The sequence below is a fragment of the Oncorhynchus tshawytscha genome, linkage group LG05 (assembly GCF_018296145.1).
Source record: "Oncorhynchus tshawytscha isolate Ot180627B linkage group LG05, Otsh_v2.0, whole genome shotgun sequence".
Taxonomy (NCBI): Eukaryota; Metazoa; Chordata; class Actinopteri; order Salmoniformes; family Salmonidae; genus Oncorhynchus; species Oncorhynchus tshawytscha.
In genome coordinates, this window is record NC_056433.1 from 28,994,871 (window position 1) to 29,017,242 (window position 22,372).

The following is a 22,372-nucleotide window of genomic DNA, read 5'->3' on the forward strand; positions in this document are numbered from 1 at the left end:
CCTGGCAAAAGAGTTGCTTCCTCATTCAAAGGAAAGAGCGGTGTGAATACAAAGAGAACTGAGTTCGTTTGCTTTTTTTTACCCCAGAGTTCATTTTAAAGAGGACTGAGATCTGTTCTTTTGAAGGGGACTATTTATGAAAACACCCTTTAGAGCATAAACCAATGACTGTAACCATACTCTTTGACATTGGATATGCCTTAATTTGTTTTCCGTTAATCAACAATAAGCATGCAGGTTTGTCTCATCTTTGTTTGAGCACCATAGACAACCGCTGGGGCAGAATACATTTTATGCTGTGCTTTTCTGTGCCTCTTAACCATGCATTATTTCACCCTTCAAGAACTAGGCCAGCTGCTTAGATACCATGTGCTGCTCAGGACAATAGGCCTCTCTCTTCCTGTTATTTCACCTGGTGTAAAACGTGTGCTCATATCCCTTTTCATGTTATTTCAGTGGTTTATAAATTTGGACTGAATGTCGGGCTTTACTGGACAGTTTAATTACATCACTTTGCTAAGTGCAGATGGGTTGTGAGTAAGCATTTTTCTGCCAGACAGAGGTCTTGAATCGGCTTTTTGCAACTCTTATTGGGACTATTTTTGTGTCGCATGATTTTATAGATCTATGTGCTTGGCATGGCAGAATTCCTACGTTGAATCATTACGCTATCTTAACCAAGCGTTTCCTAAATTCGGTCCTGGGGACCCCAAGGGATGCACATTTTGGTTTTTGCCTTAGCACCCCACAGCTAATTCAAAAAAATCAACTCATCAAGCTTTGATTATTTGAATCAGCTGTGTAGTGCCAGGGCAAAAACATAACCGTGCACTCTGTGGGCTCCCCCAGGACCGAGTTTAGGAAACATTGTCTTAAACTGTCTTAATCCATCAATATGTGCTGTGATTTGTTGATTTAATTCAACTGACATTACAAAAAATAGATTCCATTGCATGAGCAACATCAGTTAACATTCTACATTACCATGGAATTGATTGCACCACAATACCAGGAAGCCGTTGCGAGTGTAGCCTACCCATGAGTTTACCAGTTAAATTGCCAGGGTTAGAGGTTCTAAGCCCATTCTACTCATAATTTTTGACAACACCTTGCTTGTTTCATAGTGCTGAGCGATTAAACGGAATTTCGGTTATTTTTCGGTTTACAAACAACTATTTGACCGTCGATTCAATTATTAATTAATTCCATTTAGTTCGTCTTAGAGCCTTATTCTAAAATGGATTCAATACATTTCCCTCATCAATCTTAACACAATACCCCATTATGACAAAGCGAAAACAGGTTTTTACACATGTTTACTAATGTTATAAAAAACAAAAAACTGATACCTTATTTATACAAGTATTCAGACCCTTTGCTATGAGACTCGAAATTGAGCTCAGGTGCATCCTGTTTCCATTGATCATCCAATCAAGTTGTAGAAACATCTCATGGTGTCCACAATGCAGTATATTAAATTGATTGGGCATGATTTGGAAAGCCAGACACACCTGTTTGTATAGGTCCAACAGTTGACAGTGAATGTCAGAGCAAAAAACTGGGATCTGGGGAAGGGGAAGGGTACCAACAAATGTCTGCAGTATTGAAGGTCCCCAAGAACAGTGGCCTCCATCATTCTTAAATAGAAGAAGTTTAGAACCACCAAGACTCTTCCTAGAGATGGCTGCCTGCCCAGCCAAACTGGGCAGTTGGGGGAGAAGGGCCTTAGTCAGGGAGGTAACCAAGAACCCAATGGTCACTCTGACAGAGCTCCAGAGTTCCTCTTTGGTGATGGGAGAACCTTCCATAAGGACAACCATCTCTGCAGCACTCTACCAATCAGGCCTTTATGGTAGAGTGGCCAGACGGAAGCCACTCCTCAGTAAAAGGCACACGACAGCATGCTTGGAGTTTGCCAACGGGCACGTAAAGGACTCTGAGCATGAAAAATGAAATTATTTGGTCTGATGAAACCAAGATTGAACTCTTGGGGCTGAATGCCAAGGTTCACGTGTGGACGAAATATGTCAGGATCACTATGGTAAAGCATGGTGGTGGCAGCAGCATCATGCTGTGGGCATGTTTTTCAGTGGCAGGGACTGGGAGACTAGTCATGAAGGGAAAGATGAACAGAGCAAAGTACAGTGATCCTTGATGGAAACCTGCTCCAGTGCGCTCAGGACCTCAGACTAGGGCCAAGGTTCACCTTCCAACAGGACAACGACACTAAGCACACTGCCAAGTCAACGCAGGAGTGGGACAAGTCTCAATGTTCTTGAGTAGCCCAGCCACAGCCCGGATTTGAACATCTCTGGACAGGCCTGAAAATAGATGTTGGACGGGGAGCATCGCTGCACATGACGGAGCTTGAGAGGATCTGCAGAAAAGAATGAAAGTCCCCAAATACTGGTGTGCTAAGCTTGTAGCGTCAAACCCATGAAGACTTGAGGCTGTAATCGCTGCCAAAGGTGCTTCAACATAGTACTGAGTAAAGGGTCTGAATATGTATGTAAATGTTGTTGCAAAAAAATCTAAATATTTTAGGCTTTTGTCTATGTGGTTTTGTGTGTAGATTAAGGCGGAAAAAAGGCTGTAACGTGGAAAAAGTCAGGGGGTCTGAATACTTTCCGAATGCACTGTATATCAGATTAAGCTCGAACTGTGCGATCTAGTAAGAATTTGTTGTTTCCAACAAGCCAATATTCTACATAGTTAGTGTAGAAAACATGGTAATTACCATTGAAGTCGGAATTTTACATACACCTTAGCCAAATACATTTAAACTCGGTCAAATGTTTCGGGTATCCTTTCACAAGCTTCCCACAAGAAGTTGGGTGAATTTTGGCCCATTCCTCCTGACAGAGCTGGTGTAACTGAGTCAGGTTTGTAGGCCTCCTTGCTCACACACTCTTGTTCAGTTCTGCCCACAAATTTTCTATGGGATTGAGGTCAGGGCTTTGTGATGGCCACTCCAATGCCTTGACTTTCTTGTCCTTAAGCCATTTTGCCACACCTTTGGAAGTATGCTTGGGGTCATTGTCCATTTGGAAGACCCATTTGCGACCAAGCTTTAACTTCCTGACTGATGTCTTGAGATGTTGCTTCACATCATTTCCTTACCTCATGATGCCATCTATTTTGTGAAGTGCACCAGTCCCTCCTGCAGCAAAGCACCCCCACAACATGATGCTGCCACCCCTGTGCTTCACGGTTTGGATGGTGTTCTTCGGCTTGCAAGCATCCCCCTTTTTCCTCCAAACATGATGATGGTATTATGGCCAAACAGTTCTATTTTTGTTTCATCAGCTCATAGGATATTTCTCCAAAAAGTACGATCTTTGTCCCCATGTGCAGTTGCAAACCGTAGTCTGGCTTTTTTATGGTGGTTTTGGAACAGTGGCTTCTTCCTTGCTGAGGGGCCTTTCAGGTTATGTCGATATAGGACTCGTTTTACTGTGGATATCACAAGGTCTTTTGCTGCTGTTCTGAGATTGATTTGCACTTTTCGCACCTAAGTACGTTCATCTCTAGGAGACAGAACGCGTCTCCTTCCTGAGCGTTATGACGGTTGGGTGGTCCCATGGAGTTTATACTTGCGTGCTATTGTTTGTACAGATGAACATGGTACTTTCAGGCATTTGGAAATTGCTCCCAAGGATGAACCAGACTTGCAGAAGTCTACAATTCTTTTGATTTTCCCATGATGTCAAGCAAAGAGGCACTGAGTTTGAAGGGAGACCTTGAAATAGATCCACAGGTACACCTCCAATCGACTCAAATTATGTCAATTAGGCTACTAGAAGCTTCTAAAGCCATGACATAATTTTTGGGAATTTTTCAAGCTGTTTAAAGGCACAGTCAACGTAGTGTATGTAAACTTCTGACCCACTGGAATTGTGATACAGTGAATTATAAGTGAAATAATCTGTCTGTAAACAATATTTGGAAAAATGACTTGTCATGCACGAAGTAGATGCCCTAACAGACTTGCCAAAACTATAGTTAACAAGACATTTGTGGAGTGGTTGAAAAAAAGTTTTAATGATTCCAACCTAAGTGTATGTAAACTTCCAACTTCAACTGTAACCGGGACCATAATCCATTGCTCACCTACTTGGCCGGTCTGTGTGGTGCAGACATGGAGAGGGAGACAATAGACGAGAAGAGATTGAAAACGCGCAATCAAGAGCGGTTGCTTTGTGAGATATCTCTGACCCTCAAACTCAACTCTGGACCTTGAAGCCAGTTCCAATGCTTTAAAAAAAACACTTAGACCTGAGACACCAGATGAACGGAATTACACTGAACAAATATGAAAAAGATTTTACAGTTACAGTTCATGTAGGGAAATGTCAATTGAAATATATTAATTAGGTCCTAATCTAGGGATTTCACATGACTGTGAATAGAGATATTCATCTGTTGGTCACAGATCCTTTTTTTGTTATTATTTATATTGTTACGGTATGAATGTGGATCAGAAAACCATGGGGCACGACACAGCTCCTTCGTGTAGAGTTGCTCAAGCTGCTGATTGTGGCCTGTGGAATGTTATCCCACTCTTTTTCAGTGGCTGTTTGAAGTTACTGGATGTCTGCAGGAACTGGAACACGTTGTCGTACACGTCAATCTAGAGGTCGACCGATTAATCGGAATGGCCGATTTCAAGTTTTCATAACAATCGGAAATCAATATTTTGGCCGATTTGTGACGATTAAAAAAAAAAGTTTTTTTTTTTACCCCTTTTTATTTAATCTTTATTGAACTAGGCAAGTCAGTTAAAACCTGTTACGGATTCGGGTTCCCCTTTGGGAACCGACGTTAACTGGGACGTGGCGCATGGAACGCAAAAATATTCTTAGAAATATTTAACCTCCACACATTAACAAGTCCAATTGCTCAAATGAAAGATAAACACCTTGTTCATCTAGCCAGCAAGTCAGATTTCTAAAATGTTTTACGGCGAAAACATAGCACATATTTATGTCAAACCACCACCAAAGACACAGCTAATTTGAATTAGCCACGTTGAACAAAATATGCAATCAACAACCGCAGGATTAAAAGAAAAATAATTCACTAACCTTTTGAAAATCTTCATCAGATGACAGTAATAGGACATGTTACACAGTACATTTATGTTTTTTTCAATAATATGCAATTTATATCCATAAATCTCTGTTTACAATGATGCCATGTTCAAAAAATGCTACTCAAATGTCCGGAGAAATGATGATATCTGCCGGAGCTCAGATAACAAGCAATACACATCATAAACTTTGACTAAATATACATGTTCTACATATAGTTAGAAAGATACACTTCTTCTTAATGCAACCGCTGTGTTACATTTATTTTTAACGTTACAGAATTCGTTCACTAGGCTATAATATGAGACGGCGCTCAGAAATTAGCATTATGTCTCCTCTATCTCGGAGTCCACAGAAACCCATAATTAACACGTAAATATTCCCTTACCTTTGATGTTCTTCGATCAGAAGACGTGGAAGGAGTTATACTTACCAAAAACTGCGTTTGGTTTTCAAGTCTGTGTCTTTAGGTTATCAAACACGACAAATTCCGGTCGAAATGCAGGCAAAATTCTAGTGGATGCGCATCAAAACTTCAAAATTACATATTATATGTCGACTAAACTGGTCAAACTAAGTGCAGAATCGAGCTTTAGCATGTTATAAACATAGAAAACAATCCTTAGCGTGAACAGACAAACCTACATCGTTTGGTGAATCTTGGAACAAAGAGAGCTCCGGACCCGACGTGCGCATGAAAGTGCATGTATTTTCGCGTGACCCGGAGGTTTCAGCCCGCCAAAACTCGAGGGAACGCGATTCTCACAATGGCAGGCCCCACTGAAAGGGGACATCGCCCTGAAGAGATAGAAACTGTTCCCAGATCTGTAGCTGGTTGGGAAGGGTGGGGGCGATGACGTCAAAGTTGTCTCAACTTTTCTGTTGCCAAGAGAGAGTTTGGGAGAATGGCTGCCCTGAGAGTTCTGCTTTACATAGAGACATAATTTGAACGGTTTTAGAAGCTTTAGAGGGTTTTCTATTCAATAATAATAATTATATGCATATATTTGCAATTTTTGACAGATTTTCTTTCTGTTTACTATGGGCACGCAATTCCTCCAAAGGGGGCAGTAGTCAGCCCTATCTTTAACAGGTTTTAAGAACACATTCTTATTTTCAATGACGGCCTAGGAACGGTGGATTAACTGCCTTGTTCAGGGGCAGAACGACAGATTTTCACCTTGTCAGCTCTGGGGATTCAATCTTGCAACCTTATAGTTAACTAGTCCAACGCTCTAATCCACCTGCCTCTCATTGCACTCCACGAGGAGACTGTCTGTTACGCGAATGCAGTAAGCCAAGGTAAGTTGCTAGCTAGCATTAAACTTATCTTATAAAAAACAATCAATCAATCATAATCACTAGTTAACTACACATGGTTGATGATATTACTAGTTTATCTAGCATGTCCTGCGTTGCATATAATCGATGCGGTGAGTATCTTTGCTCCAATGTGTACCTAACCATGAACATCAATGCCTTTCTTAAAATCAATACACAGAAGTATATATTTTTAAACCTGCATATTTAGCTAAAAGAAATCCAGGTTAGCAGGCAATATTAACCAGGTGAAATTGTGTCACTTCTCTTGCGTTCATTGCACGCACAGTCAGTGTACATGCAACAGTTCGGGCCGCCTAATTTGCAAGAATTTTACGTAATTATGACATAACATTGAAGGTTGTGTAATGTAACAGGAATATTTAGACTAATGGATGCCTCCCCTTAGATAAAATACGGAACGGTTCCGTATTTCACTGAAAGAATAAACGTCTTGCTTTCGATTTGATCGTTTCCGGATTCGACCATATTAATGACCTAAGGCTCGTATTTCTGTGTTACTATGTTATAACTAAGTCTATGATTTGATAGAGCAGTCTGACTGAGCGGTGGTAGGCACTCATTCAAACAGTACTTTCATGCGTTTTGCCAGCAGCTCTTCGTTGTGCGTCAAGCAGTGCACTGTTTATGACTTCAAGCCTATCAACTCCCGAGATGAGGCTGATGTAACCAATGTGAAATGGCTAGCTAGTTAGCGGGGTGCGCGCTAATAGCGTTTCAAACGTCACTCGCTCTGAGACTTGGAGTAGTTGTTCCCCTTGCTCTGCATGGGTAACGCATGGTTCGAGCCCAGGGAGGAGCGAGGAGAGGGACGGAAGCTATACTGTTACAATACTATAGTGCCTATAAGAACATCCAATAGTCAAAGGTGAATGAAATACAAATGGTATAGAGAGAAATAGTCCTATAATTCCTATAATAACTACAACCTAAAACTTCTTAGCTGGGATTATTGAAGACTCATGTTAAAAGGAACCATCAACTTTCATATGTTCTCATGTTCTGAGCAAGGAACTTAAACGTTAGCTTTCTTACATGGCACATATTGCACTTTTACTTTCTTCTCCAACACTTTGTTTTTGCATTATTTAAACCAAATTGAACATGTTTCATTATTTATTTGAGGCTAAATTGATTTATTGATGTATTATATTAAGTTAAAATAAGTGTTAATTCAGCATTGTTGTAATTGTCATTATTACAAATAAATAAAAGCAAATCGGCCGATTAATCGGTATCGGCTTTTTTTGGTCCTCCAATAATCGGTATCGGTTTTTTTTTTGGTCCTCCAATAATCGGTATCGGCGTTGAAAAATCATAATCTGTCAAGCTTTAATCTAGAGCATCCCAATCATGCTCAATGGGTGACATGTCTGGTAAGCATGCAGCCCATGGAAGAACTGGGACATTTTCAGCTTCCAGGAATTATGTACAGATCGTTGTAACATGGAGCCATACATTATCATGCTGAAAAATGAGGTGATGGTGGCAGATGAATGGCATGACAATTGGTCTCAGGATCTCGTAATGGTATCTCTGTAAATTCATTTTGTCATAGATAAAATCGAATTGTGTTTGATGTCGGTAGCTTATGCCTGCCCATAGCATAACACCACCGCCACCATGGGGCACTCTGTTCACAACGTTGACATCAACAAACCACTTTCCCATTCGACGCCATCTGCGCGATACAGTTGAAACCGGGATTAATCTGTAAAGAGCACACTTCTCCAATGTGCCAGTGGCCATTTGAAGGTGAGCATTTGCCTACTGAAGTCGGTTACGATGCCAAACTGCTGTCAGCTCAAGATCTTGTTGAGGACAACGAGCACGCAGATAGGCTTTCCTGAAACGGTTTCTGACAGTGTGTGTAGAAATTCTTTGGTTTTGCAAACCAGGTTCCATCAATTGACCCCTTGGCTGATCTCGAATGATCCTGCGGGTGGAGAAGCCGGATGTGGAGGTCCTGGGCTGGCGTTACACATGGTCTGCGGTTGTGAGGCCGGTTGGACATACTGCCAAACTCTCTAAAACGACGTTGGAGGAGGCTTACGGTAGATAAATGAACATTAAGTTCACTGGCAACATCTCTGTTGAATATTCATGCATTCAGCATGCCGCATTCAGCATGCCACATGCAGGCTCCCTCAAAACTTGATACATCTGTGGCATTGTGTTTTGTGACAAAAATGCACATTTTAGTGGCCTTTTACCGAACAGAAAACAATCAGGTTCCGGACTTCGTAGGGTAAGAGTTGCGTTCCCCTGGTCTAAGTGTGTTTGTATGTTTGTTTTACTCCATGTGTAACTCTGTGTCGTTGTATATGTCGAACTGCTTTGCTTTATGTTGGCCAGGTCGCAATTGTAGATGAGAACTTGTTCTCAACTTGCCTACCTGGCTAAATAAAGGTGAAATAAAAAATTTTTAAAAAGTGATTGATAGTTGGTATTCAGCAGTCATAAAAGTATGCCTTATTTACTTTAAAGGCCTACTAAGATAGTGATTTTTTTCAGACTGCGTAGGCAGCCGCTCTAAAAAGATGAGATGATAAATTGGAATGAAATTATAAAGTCATCAAATAAAACAAATGTAAATTATACACAACTGAAATATTTTATTAAAGTAATGTGAATAAATAATGGTTAATAAGTGATGAGCAGTAATGGGCAGTCACTACCATCATGGGACTTGTATTAATTGTTTTATTCTGTGTTACAGCTGGTTGAGAGAATGCCAAGTGTGCAAAGCTATCATCACGGCAAAGGGTGGCTTCTTTGAAGAATTTCAAATATAAATAATATTTGGATATGTTTAACACTTTTTTTTGGTTACAACAGGATTCCGTATGTTTTAGTTCATAGTTTCAATATAATTCTACAATGTAGAAAATAGTAACAATTTGGAAAAACCCTTGAATGACGTGTCCAAACTTTTGACTGGTACCGTATATTAATATACACATCAAAGTTACGGTTATGATGGTTATTTTATTTTCATGATGGTCTTCATCCAGAAATCAGTTATACGGTAATTGTGCCATCCCAAAAAGTTGCTCACCATTTTTCTCCTTTGTGAGACTTTGACTCTCTTAATATGACTTGTACATACAGTGGGGGAAAAAAGTATTTAGTCAGCCACCAATTGTGCAAGTTCTCCCACTTAAAAAGATGAGAGAGGCCTGTAATTTTCATCATAGGTACACTTGAACTATGACAGACAAAATGAGGAGAAAAAAATCCAGAAAATCACATTGTAGGATTTTTAATTCATATTTTTGCAAATTATGGTGGAAAATAAGTATTTGGTCACCTACATACAAGCAAGATTTCTGTCTCTCACAGACCTGTAACTTCTTTATGAGGCTCCTCTGTCCTCCACTCATTACCTGTATTACTGGCACCTGTTTGAACTTGTTATCAGTATAAAATACACCTGTCCACAACCTCAAACAGTCACACTCCAAACTCTACTATGGCTAAGACCAAAGAGCTGTCAAAGGACACCAGAAACAAAATTGTAGACCTGCACCAGGCTGGGAAGACTGAATCTGCAATAGGTAAGCAGCTTGGTTTGAAGAAATCAACGGTGGGAGCAATTATTAGGAAATGGAAGACATACAAGACCACTGATAATCTCCCTCGATCTGGGGCTCCACGCAAGATCTCACCCCGTGGGGTCAAAATGATCACAAGAATGGTGAGCAAAAATCCCAGAACCACACGGGGGGACCTAGTGAATGACCTGCAGAGAGCTGGGACCAAAGTAACAAAGCCTACCATCAGTAACACACTACGCTGCCAGGGACTCAAATCCTGCAGTGCCAGACGTGTCCCCCTGCTTAAGCCAGTACATGTCCAGGCCCGTCTGAAGTTTGATAGAGAGCATTTGGATGATCCAGAAGAAGATTGGGAGAATGTCAGATGAAACCAAAATATAACTTTTTGGTAAAAACTCAACTCGTCGTGTTTGGAGGACAAAGAATGCTGAGTTGCATCCAAAGAACACCATACCTACTGTGAAGCATGGGGGTGGAAACATCATGCTTTGGGGCTGTTTTTCTGCAAAGGGAACAGGACGACTGATCCGTGTAAAGGAAAGAATGAATGGGGCCATGTATCGTGAGATTTTGAGTGAAAACCTCCTTCCATCAGCAAGGGCATTGAAGATGAAACGTGGCTGGGTCTTTCAGCATGACAATGATCCCAAACACACCGCCCGGGCAGCGAAGGAGTGGCTTCGTAAGAAGCATTTCAAGGTCCTGGAGTGGCCTAGCCAGTCTCCAGATCTCAACCCCATAGAAAATCTTTGGAGGGAGTTGAAAGTCTGTGTTGCCCAGCAACAGCCCCAAAACATCACTGCTCTAGAGGAGATCTGCATGGAGGAATGGGCCAAAATACCAGCAACAGTGTGTGAAAATCTTGTGAAGACTTACAGAAAACGTTTGACGTCTGTCATTGCCAACAAAGGTTATATAACAAATTATTGAGATAAACTTTTGTTATTGACCAAATACTTATTTTCCACCATAATTTGCAAATAAATTCAATACATTTTTTCTCATTTTGTCTGTCATAGTTGAAGTGTACCTATGATGAAAATTACAGGCCTCATCTTTTTAAGTGGGAGAACTTGCACAATTGGTGGCTGACTAAATACTTTTTTGCCCCACTGTAAGTCCTGTTTTAAAAACAAAGTAATTAGAAGAGTTTGTGGTAGTTCCTCAAGAGTGCCCTTCTCCAAAGGGAAATAAAAATCATGTCATTAAACATTCCCAAATCTTACAACAGCCGTGGCATGCAGTGCATGACTGTCGGTGATGTCAGTGGTTAGAAACCGATAGTAGCTGATTAAGTCGGTGAATTCATTAAAGACTATGAGATGATTGAAAGTATATTTGCGTCAATTTATCTTCTCCTCCTGCACAGGCGAGTATTTAAAGTGGCTTGCTGTACCAGGATTATACCGTGTCTCTGGCACACAGGCGGTCATTCCAAGTCTCACAGCATCTGTTAGGTTCATACTAAAACACTGGCCAACCTTATCCCCTTATCAGTGATTCCCATGTCAAAGCAAGAGGTTCAATGAAAGCCGGGTCTCATCTGGGCTTGAGACTCATAAAATGCCCTTCTCCTCGTCTAGGATACACATCGTTCCCAGCTGCCAAATGGTTGAGCAGTCTCCGAGCCCATCAGCTGGAAAAATCCTGACAGCTGGAATATTGTGAAGATCAACAGTACCGGGAGCTTTCCAGGAAGATGAACCTGGATTAATTGGTTCTTTCAAATCCATAAGGGATAGAGGAACCATGGTGTTAGTGGGGGGAAAAGTGGCAGATCAATGTATTAGGCTAGAGGGGTTGGACAAAGTTAAACCTTTTTCACCTAGAAAGGAACAACCACACCGCCTTGCTCATAAACCTTTTTATTGTGCGATATCTCCAGCGGTAACTCATACGTTCTCTCTGGAAATTGGGTCTGTTTGTCATTTAATAGAAATTGCTGAAAGCAAGCTGCCCAATTCCCAGGGTGTTGAAAAAGCAACGAGCAAGAAAGGGAAATTAGCAGTTTGGGGAAAGGATGGATTTAGTCTGCCAGCTGGTGCATGAGTTTGAGATCCTGAAGCTGGCACCAGTCCCTGTCCACTTGATGGAGATGTAAAAGACTATTGTCCATTAAGGGTACTAAATACATTTCTTGGTCGACCCCCCCCCAAAATCATTAGCTAATCTTTCTTATGGATTTCTGTTCTGATGTTTTGCCACGGGGGCGGCATACTTTTCACCGCGCTTAAACAAATTGCTTTATGGAAGGGCATCACAAGAGCCTTGTCTGGCTAATTTGTCTTCCGTGAGCTTGACTCCCTCATACATAATCATCATAGTGCTTAGAAATATAGGCTAATGTAGTGAAATCCTTATTGAGTTGGCTTATTGTTCCTGGCTGACTCTCAAACTAGGATATATTGACCTGCGATCCAAATGTGTACAGTGCATTCGGAAAGTATTCAGACCCCTTGAGTTTTTCCACATTTTGTTACATTATGGCCTTATTCTAAAATTGATTAAATCCTTTTTTTCCCCTCATCAGTCTACACACAATACCCCATAATGACAAAGCAAAACAGGTTTTTTGATTTTTTTTTGCACAACAAAACAGATATATCACATTTAGATAAGTATTCAGACCCTTTACTCAGTACTTTGTTGAAGCACCTTTGGCAGCGATTACAGCCTTGGTTCTCTTCTTGGGTATGACACTACAAGCTTGGCACACATGTATTTGTGGAGTTTCTCCCATTCTTCTCTGCAGATCCTCTCAACCTCTGTCAGGTTGGATGGGGAGCGTCAAGTCCGGGCTCTGGCTGGGCTACTCAAGGACATTCAGAGACTTGTCCTGAAGCCACTCCTACGCTGTTTTGGCTGTGTGGTTAGGGTTGTTGTCCTGTTGGAAGGTGACCCTTTGCCCCAGTTCTGGTTCTGAGCACTCTGGAGCAGGTTTTCACCTCAGATCTCTCTACCCTGCCTCGATTCATCTTGGTTGGGGTCAAGTACTTGCTGCTGAAAAACATCCCCACAGCATGATGCTGCCACCACCATGCTTTACCGTAGGGATGGTGCCAGGTTTCCTCCAGATGTGACACTTGGTTTTTAGGCCAAAGAGTTCAATCTTGGTTTCATCAGACCAGAGAATCTTGTATCTCATCGTCTCATTCCTTTAGGGGCCTTTTGGCAAACTTCAAGCGGGCTGTCATGTGCATTTTACTCTACCATAAAGGCCTGATTGGTGGAGTGCTGCAGAGATGGTTGTCCTTCTGGAAGGTTCTCCCATCTCCACAGAGGAACTCTGTTCTTGGTTTGGCTTGGCAGCCAGGTCTAGGGAGAGTCTTGGTGGTTCCAAACTTCCATTTAAGAATGATGGAGACCGCTGTGTTGTTGGGGACCTTCAATGCTGCAGACCTTATTTGGTAACCTTCCCCAGATTTGTGCCTTGACACAGTCCTGTCGTTGAGCTCTACGGACAATTCCTTTGACCTCAGGGCTTGGTTTTTGCTCTGACATGCACTGTCAACTGTGGGACAGGTGTGTGCCTTTCCAAATCATGTCCAGTCAATTAAATTTACCACAGGTGGACTCCCAAGTTCTGGAAACATTTCAATGATGATCAATGGAAACAGGATGCACCTGAGCAAAATTCAGTCATAGCAAAGGGTCTGAATACTTATGCAAAAAAGGTATTAGGTGAACAATAGGTAGGTAAAGAAATAAAACAGTAAAAAGACAGGCTATATACAGTAGCGAGGCTATAAAAGTAGCGAGCCTACATACAGACACTGGTTAGTCATGCTGATTGAGGTAGTATGTAGATATGGTTGAAGTGACTACGTATATATGATAAACAGAGAGTAGCAGTAGCGTAAAAGGGGGGTTGGTCGCTGGTGGGTGGGACACAATGCAGATAGCCCGGTTAGTCAATGTGCGGGAGCACTGGTTGTTCGGCCCAATTGAGGTAGTATGTACATGAATGTATAGTTAAAGTGACTATGCATATATGATAAACAGAGAGTAGCAGCAGCGTAAAAAGAGGGGTTGGGGGGTGGCACACAATGCAAATAGTCCGGGTTGCCATTTGATTACCTGTTTAGGAGTCTTATGGCTTGGGGGTAAAACCTGTTGAGACTCCTTTTTGTCCTAGTCTTGGCACTCCGGTACCGCTTGCCAGAAAAGGCTATAACGTAACAAAATGTGGAAAAAGTCGAGGGGTCTGAATACTTTCCAAATGGACCCTTAGAACTTTTCTTGGCCTCCTTGCCTATTCAGTTTTCCACTATTCTGTTCCTCCCCATGCTGGTCAAATGGTGTTTCATAGGATCTCTGTCCTTTGCTGTGGGATTATCATGCGGCTATTTTTATGATTGGTCTGCGTGACCGCTGTCACTCACTAACAGGGACCATGTCCGACATCAAAGTCCCTATGAAGAGCGCATAGTGAGATTAATTGGGGAGAGTGCTTGGCTTGCACAAGGGCCTTAAAATGCCAGAAGTAAGATAGATGCTTGGTTTCAGGAAGGGGCTACCGTAAACAGGATGTAGTTTATCCGCCTAACCATTTAAAACAATTGTATTTGGAGGCATCTGCCAAGTGTCTAATGGCTGGTAGGGTGCATTAATTACTCCGAGAGAACGGCTGTGAGCTAGGCCTACATCCCCTCCGAATTGGGGAAGTGGGGCCTTTGAAAGCCATCCCTTTAGACAGCTGGCGATTTTGAAGGTCAAAAGACTGCAACATTCTCGACTCAAGATGAGGAATACTTTCAGGGTCTACCTCTATCTAAAAAAAGAATTAAAGCTTAAATAAGGGTTATTGGCATGTTTTAATGTTCCCTGCAGTAATCAAGGGACGTCAAGCCTTGACCTTAGATGATGACGCTAAATGGGTTCCTGGTTTGTGATGGTTTCAGCAGGCATTTAGGGGAACCACTCCCCTCTCCTGGTGGACGGACACTTCTCTCCCCTTGCAGATATGAGCTGATACCAGTGAGGTCCTGTTTCTAGGAGATGAGCCTTCGTGCATAGTTGTAAGTTTAGCTATCAGCATGCTACATAGGCTAATGACTAGCCACGTTTGTTTAATAAAAGTATGAGTAGGGATGTGCCTATATTGGTAATTCTGCAATGTGAAATTATCATATTTTGAATAGCCTATGTGTTGATTTAGCCAGTCCTCGTTAGATTATTGACAACCGAGGAGACTCCAGTCAACAGTGCTGCTATTGTTGCGTAGCTTGGCATGCTGTGCTTGGCTTCCTCCACAGTAACTGAAGAGGCATGTTCTAACGCCTTCTCATGAAAGGGGGGTTGGGGACAGTAATAATGCCACAAAGTGGAATGGAACTGCTATCTCTCCGCATGTTTTTCACTGTTATCCTTCTGACCCCACACGTAGAGAACAAAGTCATCAAACAAAGGACCTTGAGATACTTTCCATCGTCTCGTGATAAATCAATATAATTCAGTTATTACCACAGGAAGGGCTGCTTTACCACCCTCCCTCTTCTTTGTTTACCTCAGAAATGTCAGAGATTTATCTGCTATTTGGTGCATGCCTTCATTAAAATGTTTGTCTCCGAGGACATTCAAACAAAAGTGTCTGGATTACTCCTGTTTTTTTAGTTTTTTCCTTTGCGACTGATTTCCATCTCCATTACCCCGCAGAAATGTTTTTGCTACGAGGCCAAAACTCCCCCGAAACATCCTGTTGTCTTGTGGCTGCGCTGACCTTTAAAGCCTAATTAGATGTTTTTTTTGGTATTGTATTAGCTGAAGCTCAAATTTGTGAGGATGGTTGGGGGCGGGGTGTGTCGGTTAGAGCATTCCTTGAGCTCTCTCTGCGAAAGGGTAAGCGTGTCAGCAGAACAGCGTGAACTCTGAAATGTCAGCCCTCCTCCATCGTCCTCTCTAAGCTGGATGGATTCATTCACCCAGCGGTCAAGTAACGGGGCTAGGGGGACGGAACAGGACGACAAAATGGCTGCGACACTTCCACCAGGTTGAGGCTGCACATTGGTAGTGGATGACACAATGTAGGCCTAAAGCACTATGAGACCTGGTCAATAGTGCCATATTGTTACTGAAGTGTCTGGACCACAAACTAGGGCAGAGAATACATTAGTACGTTTGGGCTCAGTCAGGATGTGCTGAGATCCCAGCCTCTGACTTTTAAGTTCCTGGTGGAGTCATCACAGTGACTGTTGGTGCTGTTTGGACCAGACAGGATTACCTTGACTGAGGAAATTGGCAACAGCCTGCTGGAAATGAAGAGGTCCATCTCACCAGGAACTCAAAAGCTGAGGAAAAGCAGTTGTTGGGTGGGCCTATTTTATTATAATAAACATTCCAGTAGAACATTGCTTTGGCTATAACAGTATCAGACAGGTGGAAAGAAAAATGCCCCATTACTGAAGAATAATATCTTTACTAATAAAATAGCAGCATTTAGAATTTTTTAAACTTATTGTCATTCAGCTACATCTATTCTGACTTATCGACATTTTGGATGTTAGATATGCAGAGACAAACCCTGGGATGTTTGGTGTGTGTGTGGTCGACTCTGAGGGGGAAACCCAAACGCCACGAAATCTTTATGCTTTGATGTCCCATGAGGTCAATGTCCGATTCGTGCTGGTTTATGAGAAAACAAAGGCATGAACAGGAAGAGAAATCATTAGCCGTATCAACTTGATTTTCTACCGTATCCTCTGCATTCTGTAGCCTTTGAGGGAAGAATTTAGATCAGGGTCCCCCCATGGAATTGTCATGGTTGGACATAAAATACTAAAAACATCAGGAAATCGTGTCCAAGTGATTTTAATTGAAGAAATCTATTCCCAATTTTTCCCACGTATAATAGAGAGACACGTGATCGTATACAAATGTAAGCAAAGTTTGAAATTGTTTTAGTCAAACATATCTGTTTGGGCTTCTTGCGGACAATTTTCAGTCTACAAATTATTTGTAATTATGCAACGGTAGGTCTAATCCTGAATGCTGATTGGTTAAAACCGCATTCCAGCCTGTGTCTATTCCACAAGTTACCACCGGCTAAATCCTATGACGTTAAAATACCTATTTACTCTGTTCCATCTGACTGTGCAATCCACTGTCTTATCAGCCCACCAGGCAAGTTATAAACTTGATCTCCACTATAAAAAGCATCTAGACATTATCTCACATTTCTTTGAGACTAACATTTCGTTTTCAACAGCGGAGATTTGTTTAAACCTTGCTGCCTTTCTCTCCAACACTTGCAACATTGTTTGCAAATGTCGGAGAGCATAATTTTTTATGGATGTATACAAAGAACTATCAATAGAAAACAGGTAAAACGAAAGAAAGTGCAGCTAGTTTGTCTTTCCAGCTTCAGTTTGAAGTGATTGTGTTAGCTGTGTTGTTGGCTAGCTCCTCTGAACAAGTGTCCTGAGGAGTGAACACATTAGCTTATTGTTATGGATGTATCCAAATAAATGTCTAGAAAACTGCTTAAACAAACGTAAATGTAACTTTGCTGTTATTCCGGCTGCACTGCTTGACGTGACTGTAAATTAGATGTAGTAGGCTAGCTAGCCAGTATGGCAATGGGACATTTAGAACAAACAACTGTCCTTAGAATAAAAGACTGGGCCTGGCAACTGAACCAATAGAAGGAACGACCAGCTTGGGTAGTAACCTTAGATTTGTGTCTGGACAATATCTTGTGGAAGGATGAAATAGGATGAATAATTTCATCAAAATAACTTTTTTTTGGTGAAAAATATGTAAATCAATTATTTGAATATGTTGGTAACCTGTTTGCTGGCCCTCGATTTAGTCTCGGGCCTAACACCTATGCCGATATATCCTTCAAACACCGGCTTCTCGGACATTATCACTTAAATATTGTCTGGACCCCAGACCATCTGCTCATAAATCTAGTTGATGATCCCTGATTTAGATCCTGAGACTATTCATGTATTTGAATATCAAAGTGAAAAATGCACTCAGACATTACAATCTACTCATGTTTAGAGCCATGCTGTATATTGTCTGTCTGAATAGACCATGGGGAGTGGTTGCGAAAGCGAACTATCTATTATAATATGACAGTCAAAATGAATGGCACGTCTGTCTGGTAGTTAATATTTTACAGTGCATGGGACTCTCATTAGCAACTTGTCAGTGTGATAATGTTTTCTTTGCTCATATTTGAGTTGACATTGACAGACACGGTCCAAATACGCAGGCAGCCCTCTGACAACTGGCATTCTGGTTCTTTTTGCTTTGCTCCCCGCTCTAAGTGGGTCTCCAGCATTGGGTTTTCAAGGTTGGGGTCAAATCATTTAAATGGTCAATTCTGCAAATGAGTTGGCTATTCAAGGCAAAGACCCTAACTAAGCGAGTCAGCTTAGGGATGCACCATGTTGGGTGGAGCAGTGGCCTTGGGTCCCTGGTTCTGCCTTGGCCCGAAGCCCCTGGAGCCGCTCGGCGGGAGAGGCACTGTAGGGTGGATCAGACAACCCGCAGCTGGCTTGGTGCAGCTTGGCTCTGTCCCCTCTCATTAGTCTCACATAATCCAGCCTGCCACGGCCTTCAGAAAGCAGCCACAGACCAGGGTTCCTCGTCGCCCCCCCCCTTCCCTTCTTTCTGCCAATCCTGAGAAGTTGCGGAGGGCCTGGAAACAGAGGGCTCTTTATCCTTACTGATTTTTGTTGAATGGACATTGCTTTTGCTCAGTGGTCTGGTAAAGTGTTGTCCCCTGAACACTTAACTTTCACTCCCACGTTGCCGGCTCTTGAAAGAAAGAAAAACTCTCACGCTGCTGCTAAGCAAGCTTTCATTGTGCATGATTTGTAATTTGCCTATTGGTGGAAAGCAACACACGTTGTGAATGTGTGCTTCTTAGGGTATGAGTGGGATAAAAGAGCAAGTACTCTTCTGAGGGGTAAAACACTCCTTTGACAGTCTTGCACACTGTTCTCCCTCCTATCAATTGCCTTGTTTACTGTCACTCGAGACAGCAAACGTCCTCCTCTTTATATCTTAATGTCAGTGTGTGATTTGCTCTTGTGCTATGTGTTGGGGAACATCTCGTATGTTTGCTCAGGCATACAGTGGTCCCACTGCGTTAGTGGAGCTGACCTCCGGACGAGATTAAATCTGATGTCCGGACACACCCACAGAGCCGGGCACACCCAGTGAGCGCTGATGGCAGATCCTCCTCTCTCTGGGTTGAATGCAGTCAGGGGAAAGTTCACAGCCTGAATGGCCTCCATCTTCAGAGATTGCAACTGTAGCCAACTGACTTAAAAAGGCAAACGGGTACATCGTGGAGCTGTGATTCTGAGATGAATTTGAGGTAACCCTTTATTTTACCGGAGTGGCGGCGGATCCGACTTTTTCATTAGACTCTAAACCTGTTTTTGCTTTGTCATAACACTAAAAGAGCCGTAGCTTTCCGATGCTTCTGCACATGTGCAGATCTCATTCGGCTAATGTGTTTATTCTCTACTTTAAGCACCGATAACAGGCTACTCAGGCGAATGGTCATGGTTAATAAAGTTAGATGAAAGCTGGATGATATAATGATCACAGTATTCTGCATAACAGAACAAATGTCAAATCAAATTTTGTCACATGTTCTGAATACAACAGGTGTAGGTAGACCTTACTGTGAAATGCTTAGTTACGAGCCCTTAACAATGTTTTTTTTTATGAGTAAGGGGAAAAAAAGAGAAAATAGACTAAAGGAAAAATAGTAACCCAAAATAATGAGGCTAAACAGTGCATTTGGAAAGTATTCAGACCACTTCACTTTTTCTACATTTTGTTACGTTACAGCCTTATTCTAAAATGGATTAAATAAAAACAATTAATCATCAATCTGCACACAATACCCCCATAATGACAAAGAATTACCTTATTTACATAAGTATTCAGACCCTTTACTATAAGACTCAACCTGGCACCATCCCTACGGTGAAGCATGGTGTTGGCAGCATCATGCTGTGGGGATATTTTTCAGGGACTGGGAGACTAGTCAGGATCTAGGCAAAGATGAACGGAGCAAAGTACTGAGATCCGTGAGGAAAACCTGCTCCAGAGCGCACAGGACCTCAGACTGGAGTGAAAGTTCACCTTCCAACAGGACAATGACCGTAAGCATACAGCCAAGACAACACAGGAGTGGCTTCAGTACAAGTCTCTGAATGTCCTTGAGTGGCCCAGCCAGAGCCTGGACTTGAGCCTGATCTAACATCTCTGGAGAGACCTGAAAATAGCTGTGCAGCGACGCCTGACCGAGCTTGATAGGATCTGAAGAGAAGAATGGCAGAAACTCCCCAAATGCAGGTGTGCCACGCTTGTAGCGTCATTCTCAAGAAGACTCTAAATGTGTTTTTGCTTTGTCATTATGCAGTTTTGTGTGTAGATTAATGGGGGGGGGCAATTTAATCAATTTTAGAATAAGGCTGTAATGTAACAATGTGAAGGAAGTCAAGTGGTCTGATTACTTTCCTAATGCACTGTTTACAAGGAGTACGAGTTAGTCAAGGTAATTTAGGTAATATATACATGTAGGTAGGGGTAAAGTGACTATGCATAGATAATAAAGAGTAGCAGCAGTATATGTTAGTGAATGTATGTGTGTGGCATCAATATGCGTGTGGTTAGAGTCCAGTGAGTGTATATCAAGCCTATGCAAGAGTCAGTGCAGGTAGTCTGGGTAGCCATTTGATTAACTGTTGAGCAGTCTTATTGCTTGGGGGTAGAAGCTGTTAAGGAGCCCTTTGGTCCTAGACTTGGTGCTCCGGTATCACTTGCCGTGTGGTAGCAGAGAGAACAGTCTGTGACCTGGGTGGCTGGAGTCTTTGGCAACTTTTAGGGCCTTCCTCCGCCGCCACCTGTTATAGAGGTTTTTTAGCAGGAAGCTCGGCCCAGTGACGTACTGGGCGGTATGCATTACATTCTGTTGCGCCTTGCGGTCAGATGCTGAGCAGTTTCCATACCAATCAGGATGCTCTCGATGGTGCAGTTGTGAAAAAAATGTAGGATCTGATGACCCATGCCTAGGGTTTCACATTTTGGAAAATATTCTGATGTGGAAACTTTCTGTGGAATTAACGGGAATATATGGGAAAAAATAAATAAATGAATATGCAAATTAATATTAATACACTTTAAATGTAATGTTTTTTGCATTAGATATACAGTGCCTTGCGAAAGTATTCGGCCCCCTTGAACTTTGCGACCTTTTGCCACATTTCAGGCTTCAAACATAAAGATATAAAAGTGTATTTTTTTGTGAAGAATCAACAACAAGTGGGACACAATCATGAAGTGGAATGACATTTATTGGATATTTCAAACTTTTTTAACAAATCAAAAACTGAAAAATTGGGCGTGCAAAATTATTCAGCCCCCTTAAGTTAATACTTTGTAGCGCCACCTTTTGCTGCGATTACAGCTGTAAGTCGCTTGGGGTATGTCTCTATCAGTTTTGCACATCGAGAGACTGAAATTTTTTCCCATTCCTCCTTGCAAAACAGCTCGAGCTCAGTGAGGTTGGATGGAAAGCATTTGTGAACAGCAGTTTTCAGTTCTTTCCACAGATTCTCGATTGGATTCAGGTCTGGACTTTGACTTGGGCATTCTAACACCTGGATATGTTTATTTTTGAACCATTCCATTGTAGATTTTGCTTTATGTTTTGGATCATTGTCTTGTTGGAAGACAAATCTCTGTCCCAGTCTCAGGTCTTTTGCAGACTCCATCAGGTTTTCTTCCAGAATGGTCCTGTATTTGGCTCCATCCATCTTCCCATCAATTTTAACCATCTTCCCTGTCCCTGCTGAAGAAAAGCAGGCCCAAACCATGATGCTGCCACCACCATGTTTGACAGTGGGGATGGTGTGTTCAGGGTGATGAGCTGTGTTGCTTTTACGCCAAACATAACGTTTTGCATTGTTGCCAAAAAGTTCAATTTTGGTTTCATCTGACCAGAGCACCTTCTTCCACATGTTTGGTGTGTCTCCCAGGTGGCTTGCAAACTTTAAACAACACTTTTTATGGATATATTTAAGAAATGGCTTTCTTCTTGCCACTCTTCCATAAAGGCTAGATTTGTGCAATATACGACTGATTGTTGTCCTATGGACAGAGTCTCCCACCTCAGCTGTAGATCTCTGCAGTTCATCCAGAGTGATCATGGGCCTCTTGGCTGCATCTCTGATCAGTCTTCTCCTTGTATGAGCTGAAAGTTTAGAGGGACGGCCAGGTCTTGGTAGATTTGCAGTGGTCTGATACTCCTTCCATTTCAATATTATCGCTTGCACAGTGCTCCTTGGGATGTTTAAAGCTTGGGAAATCTTTTTGTATCCAAATCCGGCTTTAAACTTCTTCACAACAGTATCT

General features: G+C 42.0%; 1 protein-coding gene across 3 annotated transcripts in view; it reads left to right on the plus strand.

The window, feature by feature from the left end:
- btbd7 (BTB (POZ) domain containing 7) overlaps positions 1–22,372 on the plus strand; it is a 134,757-nt gene that overhangs the window by 43,909 nt on the left and 68,476 nt on the right. Inside the window, exon 1 of one of the 3 annotated variants that reach the window (XM_042321771.1) lies at positions 19,087–19,319. The exons of the other annotated variants lie outside the window; for them this stretch is intronic. The gene's annotated coding sequence lies outside the window, so the exon portion shown is untranslated. Of the gene's footprint in view, positions 1–19,086; positions 19,320–22,372 lie in introns of those variants that run through there. 3 annotated transcript variants of the gene reach the window in all.